The following is a 9,114-nucleotide window of genomic DNA, read 5'->3' on the forward strand; positions in this document are numbered from 1 at the left end:
TCTGGGTTTGGCAGATGCCAGGAGAACGCTACCTGCCGCAATGCACAGTGCCAACGGTAAAGTTTGGTGGAGGAGAAATAATGGTCTTGAGCTGTTTTTCATGGTTCGGGCCAGGCCTCTTAGTTCCAGTGAAGGGAAATCTTAACGCTACAGCATACAATGACATTCTAGACAATTCTGTGCTTCCAACTTTTTGGAAACAGTTTGGGGAAGGCCCTTTTCTTATTTCAGCATGACAATGCCTCTGTGCACAAAGCGAGATTCCATACAGAAATGGTTTGTTGGTGTGGAAGAACTTGACTGGCCTGCACAGAGCCCTGACCTCAACTCCGTCAAACACCTTTGGGATGAATTGGAACGCCGGAGTGCGAGCCAGGCCTAATCGCCCAACATCAGTGGCTGAATGGAAGCAAGTCCCTGCAATAATGTTCCAACATCTAGTGGAAAGCCTTCCCAGAACAGTGGACTGTTACAGCAGCAAAGGGAGGACCAACTCAAAATGAATGCCCATGATTTTGGAATGAGATGCTAGATGAGCAGGTGTCCATGTCATTTTGGTCATGTTGTGTATATATAATGTAATGTTTATGAATGAAATATTGTCAATTCGAGAAATTTGACAGTATTCAGACGTAGCCTACAAACGTCAAAGGAAAAGGTGAACTGTCTGTGCTTAAACGTCGGATCGCATAGAGCAAAACTTGAAATAGCATATCTGTTTACTACTGTGAAGTAGGTCAAATTAAAATGAGATATGGGACGAATGGTAGCCTATCCTAACTTGTCGTAGGCCTATAGGCTATTTGGAAATGAAATGAAATAATAGGAAATATATGCCTATTTTAAAAAAGAAGGCAAAGATTAAATACAGCAATTTTCACTCCTCACTAATGGCAAATGATTGCATCTTATTATATTTAGCTAACTGTTTTCTTCTTATAAATAACAGTGTCATCATACATTCCCCATTTGCACAAGGCTACTAGGATACGTTTGCCTTCTTGCAATGCAATACTTGAACTACTGGAACTGTGAGTATGCATGGTTTAAAGTTTGCGGGAAGGAAAGCACATTCTCACGTCAAGTTCAGATAAATTCCAAATTTTGCATGAAAACTGGCACACGCACATTTTTGGGTCTATTTTGTACTTACGCACAGTTTAAAAATGATCAAGAACATTTTGGAGACCCCCCTCATGGTAGTGGAGCGATTTAAAAAAAAGCAAACTTTCATCAGTTATACGCATTTTGCCATGGGTCTGAGAGAAAATGTTGCCGTTTTCAAACAAATTTCTTGCTCTTCTACACATTCTGCCATGACGTTTTCATATGCTATCTGAGCAGGACAGCTAGCCTTTTGGCGCTCCCTACTGGTGAAAATTATCATAATAAATCACTGTCCATGAAACAAACTGTCAGTCAACTGCTAAACACGGTGCTACTGAACCACAGAATATTTGCACTACTACATTAAAAATTGAAATACTTAACTACTTCGAAATTGCACCTTGAGTATTCAACTATTTAAACTCTCAACAGAAAGAAGATTTTTTAGTATTATCCTTTTTTGGTTGGGGGGACCCCGTCGGTAATCCAGCCATGGTCACGTCCACTGTGGATATGAACTGGTAAATGATCTCAAAGCAACAGGTTTTTCCATTGTTCACTGGCTTGTGCCAACCATAAAGTTGGCCTCTGCTGTCTGTCACTAGCATCTGTTTCCACTTCGACACTCCATTCATCCTTTTGGAAACTAATTGGTGACCCAGTAGATATAAACATTTAGAAATATTCCACTATTCCATTCATCTATTGTCCCTGTAAATTCCTTGATTATGCTGTTTTCCCTAACAATTCATCAATGATGTCCTTCATTAATGCACTATATTCTGAACAGGGCAATGGCAGCACTAGAGAGGAATGTGACAGAGCTGTACTGCAGTGTGTTGCAACACTTTGTAACCTACCTGTTTATATTGTCATGTTACTGGATATAGCTCTTCCTAGCTACTGATGCGTGGGTGAGGAATTGCCAGGACAAGAATGAGTCAAGTTTGATGGAAATTTACTGAAGGAACTTCTCAGATAATACAGGTATGATGATGATGGGAATTCACAATACTGGCATTCAGTAGATGTTATTATACAAATGGAAATAACACAGGCTATGTCTAGGTGCTCTTGCTCGGGCACAGAACAATGTTCATGCGATGAGCATGCGAGCAAACCTTCAACTACTGTCCATAGCTGTGAAAACATTGGAAGACATGTGCAAGCCATTCTAGGCTCTGGTCAACTCCTCTCCCCAGGATGATGATGTCATCCAGATAGATCAGTAGTGTTTCCCATTGGAGTTCATGGAGGACGCTCTCCATGCCCCTCTGAAACGTACTTTGGGTGTTGTAAAGGCCGAATGGCATACAGGTATACTCATAGAGCCCATATCTAGTGATAAACACTGTCTTCTCCCGGTCCTTTTCATCCACTGCTATCTGCCAGCAGCCAGATTGAAGATCTAATATGGAGAAGACGTTGGCTCCCCCAAGAACATCAAGACTCTTCAATCTTGGGTAAGGGGTATGCATTCTTGGCTGTCAGGCTGTTGAGGCGGCAGTAATCGACACACAGCGGACTCTACCATCCTTCTTATGAACTAAAACGACATGTAATACCCACTCTGAGGAGGATGGTGTGACGACACCTGCTTCCAGCATGCCTTGAGGTGCATTTCCTCTTCTCCTTGGAACCCAAGAAGTGTCTGTCGAACCTGTTGACATACTGGCCTAGCCGCTCCAGTGTCTATCTTGTGGGTGACAGCAGACATGTAGCCTAAGTCAGTGTTGGTTGTTGCAAAAAGAGACTTGTACTGCAGCAGGAGCTCAATCAACTGCTGTTGTTGTTCCCCGCTGAGGCACCCTATGCTCCATGGTTGTGGCGAAACTTCCGGGGGACACTGTTTCAATGATACTAGAGGCTCAAGTACAGCAGAGACACCGGGCTTTGGATGGTCAACTTCACCCCAGACTTGACATTCACACTCTGGTGGCAAGGTTGTCTTTCTCCAGGAGCACCCATGCTATGAAGTAGTCTGGTTTGTCGCCTCCAATGATTTTGGCATGCAAAAGTTCCTACTCGATGAAGACTCTTCCTCTGGCATGGATAGTTGCATTTGCAGCTCTCAACAGGTACAGGCCGAGGAGGATGGAGTCATGTATAGGGGCCACGTACACCTCCCATTCAAAGCTCCTGGTGCCGATCTGAAATGTAACTTTTAGTCCACCCATGGCAGTCATGTCTTTCCCTGAATCAGCTTCCGAAGGCGTGTCTTCTTGATAGCTGTCTTCTCACTCACAGGGAACTGCTGTTAACGGCTCTCAGAGATGATTGTCATTTCAGCTCCAGTGTCTACAACAGCTTGGACTGGGAGACCGTTGACTGTCTAAGGTATCTGAAAACTTGGCCCTCTGTTTGTAGTATGGCCGACCTGTAGAGTAGGGGACTGGCTCCGTTGACTGACACGCCCATCTTTGTCTTGTCTCGTCCCATGTATATATATTTTTATATCTTTTTCTTCGCATTCTTTTTAATATTTTTCCGAAACCTCAACTTCAAAATACTCTCCTGCAACCCGCCTCACCCAATGTGGTGTGGATCTGTTTTTTCTAAAGTATTTCTATTTACCTCCGAATTGGAATGCCTCTACTTAAGCTAGCTAGCTAACTAGCTACCAGCTATCAGTCAGCTAACCTTTAGCTCGGAAAGCTATCGCTAGTTTGTACAATGCGTTTCAAACCAGAGCATACCGGACCTATTTTTCTCTCCATATCCCCGGATTCCTACCGCAAACTGAACCCTTTCATCTGGATCATGGCAGCTAGCTAACCGCAACCCGGGTTGACTACTCCTGGATAGTTGTTTCCGTCCCGGAGCAAGCACCAACTAGCCTGGGGCTAGCCCATGCTAGACCCATCTTCCGGCTAGGGATCCTGAGCTACTCCTGAAGCCCATCACTCGGCTACAATATCCGGACCCCTTCTACTGCCGGTACGGGGCACGGAACCTTGCCGATCCTTCACGACTGGAATACCGACATAATCTGCCAGAAGATCCCAACAGGCCTCTCAGGCGCGACGTCCCCTGAAGGCCCATTCTGCTAACCGAGGCCTGCTAGCTATCTATAGCATATTGGACTGTTAGCTGATCCACCGGCCAGTTTTTTGGACCACCTTACCCATTTTTCCAATTGGACTTGGACCCCTCTGCTACTTGGAGCTCTACTAATTCCACGACTGGCCTATCGACGTCACCGCACGAGGGGGCAAAAACAGACTTTCCCCCCATCGCGACGTCCCTCTAAGGCCCTTATGCTAGATTGCTAGCCCCGGCCTGCTAACTGTCAATCGCCGTGTCCCCAGCCAGCCCAACCACTCATTGGACCCATACGATCACTTGGCTACGCATGCCTCTCCCTAATATCAATATGCCTTGTCCATTACTGTCCTGGTTAGTGATTACTGTCTTATTTCACTGTAGAGCCTATAGCCCTGCTCAATATGCCTTAACCAACCATGTTGTTCCACCTTCCACTTATGCGATGACTTCACCTGGTTTAAACATCTCTAGAGACTATATCTCTCTCTTCATTACTCAATGCCTAGGTTTACCTCCAATGTACTCTCTTCCTACCATACCTTTGTCTGTACATTATGCATTGAATCTATGCTATCGTGCCCAGAAACCTGCTCCCTTTACTCTCTGTTCCGAACATGGTAGACGGCCAGTTCTTATAGCCTTTAGCCGTACCCTCATCCTACTTCTCCTCTGTTCCTCTGGTGATGTAGAGGTTAATCCAGGACCTGCAGTGCCTAGCTTCACTCCCATTCCCCAGATGCTCTCATTTGTTGACTTCTGTAACCGTAAAAGCCTTGGTTTCATGCATGTTAACATTAGAAGCCTCCTCCCTAAGTTTGTTTTATTCACTGCTTTAGCACACTCTGCTAACCCGGATGTCTTAGCCGTGTCTGAATCCTGGCTTAGGAAAACCACCAAAAACCCAGAAATTTCCATCCCTAACTATAACCTTTTCCGCCAAGATAGAACTGCCAAAGAGGGCGGTGTTGCAATCTACTGCAGAGATAGCCTGCAGAGTTCTGTCTTACTATCCAGGTCTGTACCAAAACAATTCGAGCTTCTAGTTCTAAAAATTCACCTTTCCAGAAACAAGTCTCTCACCGTTGCCGCTTGCTATAGACCACCCTCTGCCCCCAGCTGTGCCCTGGACACCATATGTGAATTGATTGCCCCCCATCTATCTTCTGAGCTCGGGCTGCTAGGTAACCTAAACTGGGACATGCTTAACACCCCGGCCATCCTACAATCTAAGCTTGATGCCCTCAATCTCACACAAATTATCATTGAACCTACCAGGTACAACCCCAAATCCGTAAACACGGGCACCCTCATAGATATCATCCTAACTAACTCACCCTCCAAATACACCTCTGCTGTTTTCAACCAAGATCTCAGCGATCACTGCCTCATTGCCTGCATCCGTAATGGGTCTGCGGTCAAACGACCACCCCTCATCACTTTCAAACGCTCCCTAAAACACTTCTGCGAACAGGCCTTTCTAATTGACCTGGCCGGGGTATCCTGGAATTACATTGACCTCATCCCGTCAGTAGAGGATGCCTGGTTATTCTTTAAAAGTGCCTTCCTCACCATCTTAAATAAGCATGCTCCATTCAAAAAATGTAGAACTAGGAATAGATATAGCCCTTGGTTCACTCCAGACCTATCTGCCCTTGACCAGCACAAAACATCTTGTGGCGTTCTGCATTAGCATCGAATAGCCCCCGTGATATTCAACTTTTTAGGGAAGTTAGGAACCAATATACACAGGCAGTTAGGAAAGCTAAGGCTAGCTTTTTCAAACAGAAATTTGCATCCTGTTGTACAAACTCAAAAAAGTTCTGGGACACTGTAAAGTCCATGGAGAATAAGAGCACCTCCTCACAGCTGCCCACTGCACTGGGGCTAGGAAACACTGTCTCTATCGATAAATCCACAATAATTGAGAATTTCAATAAGAATTTTCTACGGATGGCCATGCTTTCCACCTGGCTACCCCAATCCCGGTCAACAGCCCTGCGCTCCCCACAGCAACTCGCCCAAACCTCCCCCACTTCTCCTTCACCCAAATCCAGATAGCTGATGTTCTGAAAGAGCTGCAAAATCTGGACCACTACAAATCAGCCGGGCTAGACAATCTGGACCTTTTCTTTCTAAAATTATCTGCCGAAATTATTGCAACCCCTATTACTAGCCTGTTCAACCTCTCTTTCGTATCATCTGAGATTCCCATAGATTGGAAAGCTGTCGCGTTCATCCTCCTCTTCAAAGGGGGAGACACTCTAGACCCAAACTGCTACAGACCTACAGTATATCTATTCTACCCTGCCTTTCTAAGGTCTTTGAAAGCCAAGTTACAAACAGATTACCGACCATTTCGAATCTCACCGTACCTTCTTCGCTATGCAATCCGGACCTCTGGCAGTCTCTATGGGAGTGCCACAGGGTTCAATTCTCGGGCCGACTCTCTTCTCTGTATACATAAATGATGTCGCTCTTGCTGCGGGTGATTATTTGATCCACCTCTACGCAGACGACACCATTCTGTATACCTCTGGCCCTTCGTTGGACACTGTGTTAACTAACCTCCAGATGAGCTTCAATGCCATACAACTCTCCTTCCGTGGCCTCCAATTGCTCTTAAATGCAAGTAAAACTAAATGCATGCTCTTCAACCGATCGCTGCCCGCACCTGCCCGCCTATCCAGCATCACTACTCTGGATGGTTCACTTAGAATATGTGGACAACTGCAAATACCTAGGTGTCTGGTTAGACTGTAAATGCTCCTTCCAGACTCACATTAAGCATCTCCAATCTAAAATTAAATCTAGAATCGGCTTCCTATTTCGCAACAAAGCATCCTTCACTCATACCCTCTTTAATCATTGACATACTGTAATCAGCATGACAGCATTTTTTGTTGACTATCCTGGTTAAATACAACTTTATGTGTTGTCTTTGCATTGAAACTTTTAAAGGTCCCAAACAGTGAAAATCATGTTTTTAATCAAATTTGATGGTATTTAGAGGAAACCAGTTCAAAGTAGGTTGAAAAATGTCTGTAGCTGGTATTTATAAAGTTTGATCATAGTGGTTCCCTCCCCCCATGTCAAACACTTGGATTCAGGAGGCAGGCATTACCAGTGATAGCATTACCAAATATTTTTTATAACTAAACCAAGATAGATCAGAGGTTGTGGTTTTTAAATGGGAGTAAATGAATCATAGTGGGCAGAACAAGCAAGGATGTGGGCAGAGCCAAGCACGAGCTAGCGAGAATCCTATTGGCGCGTTCTAACATATGTTTACTTATTTTATTGTTCTCATTATTCTATCTGTGACATTACCAAGGATTTACTTCCGGCTTTATGCAACGGTCACATAAAGCCGGAAATGTAATACACCAATGTTAGCGTCTTATCATCTTAACTAATTTAAATATGTATCGCCTTAAAACCGCCATCACATGTGCCTCTACGCTTTGCTTTGTCTTTGTTTAGAAACCAAGCAGAAAGTACAACCAAGGGTACTGGTAAACCTTTCATCTGTGGCTGTGTGACAGGTTTAATGTCTATGGGTGTAACTATTAGCAAGCAAGCTACTTACCAGCATGCTGGCAAAAGCTTTTCATTTTGTCTGGACAGTCTGCACTGAAAGTTAGCATTATGTCACGCGTGTGCAGAGAACATTTCGAGTGAAGTGGGGAGAACATTCGATATGGGTGGAAGCTAATCCTGAAGACGTGCTGTGTCATCATTGACAGTGGATTTTACAAGTGCTGACCATAAAGTATCAGAGTTCGATGAGTGTGACACGCTAGCCAACATTTTGGATCGGCGGACTAATGTTAAATATCGCAACTGTGGCTGTTTTGACTTGTGAAGGGTATATTTTCCGTAACACACCTGATAGTCACTGTGTTTTTTCTTTCTTCCATCTCTAAGCCCCATAGAACTGCCAGAACACAACTGGCACGAAGGAATATTGTCCACAAAAGGAGTTGCGGTGTGTATAGTATTTGTAATTTACCCCTGGAAATCATACCATTCCATTGTGGGTTGTTGTCTAACAGCTTGTGTCATTGCTAATCATCTTTCTTCCTCAGCTTCCCCTCAGCCCATCCCACCTATCTCCATAGACTACCCTTTCTTCCTCAGCTTCCCCTCAGCCCATCCCATCTATCTCCATAGACTACCATTTCTTCCTCAGCTTCTCTCAGCCCATCCCATCTATCTCCATAGACTACCCTTTCTTCCTCAGCTTCTCTCAGCCCATCCCATCTATCTCCATAGACTACCCTTTCTTCCTCAGCTTCCCCTCAGCCCATCCCACCTATCTCCATAGACTACACTTTCTTCCTCAGCTTCTCTCAGCCCATCCCATCTATCTCCATAGACTACCCTTTCTTCCTCAGCTTCTCTCAGCCCATCCCATCTATCTCCATAGACTACCCTTTCTTCCTCAGCTTCCCCTCAGCCCATCCCACCTATCTCCATAGACTACCCTTTCTTCCTCAGCTTCTCTCAGCCCATCCCATCTATCTCCATAGACTACCCTTTCTTCCTCATCTTCTCTCAGCCCATCCCACCTATCTCCATAGACTACCCTTTCTTCCTCAGCCCATCCCACCTATCTCCATAGACTACCCTTTCTTCCTCAGCCCATCCCACCTATCTCCATAGACTACCCTTTCTTCCTCAGCTTCCCTCAGCCCATCCCACCTATCTCCATAGACTACCCTTTCTTCCTCATCTTCTCTCAGCCCATCCCACCTATCTCCATAGACTACCCTTTCTTCCTCAGCTTCTCAGCCCATCCCATCTATCTCCATAGACTACCCTTTCTTCCTCAGCTTCCCTCAGCCCATCCCACCTATCTCCATAGACTACCCTTTCTTCCTCAGCTTCTCTCAGCCCATCCCATCTATCTCCATAGACTACCCTTTCTTCCTCAGCTTCCCTCAGCCCATCCCACCTATCTCC

Source organism: Salvelinus namaycush, chromosome 12, assembly GCF_016432855.1.
Source record: "Salvelinus namaycush isolate Seneca chromosome 12, SaNama_1.0, whole genome shotgun sequence".
NCBI lineage: Eukaryota > Metazoa > Chordata > Actinopteri > Salmoniformes > Salmonidae > Salvelinus > Salvelinus namaycush.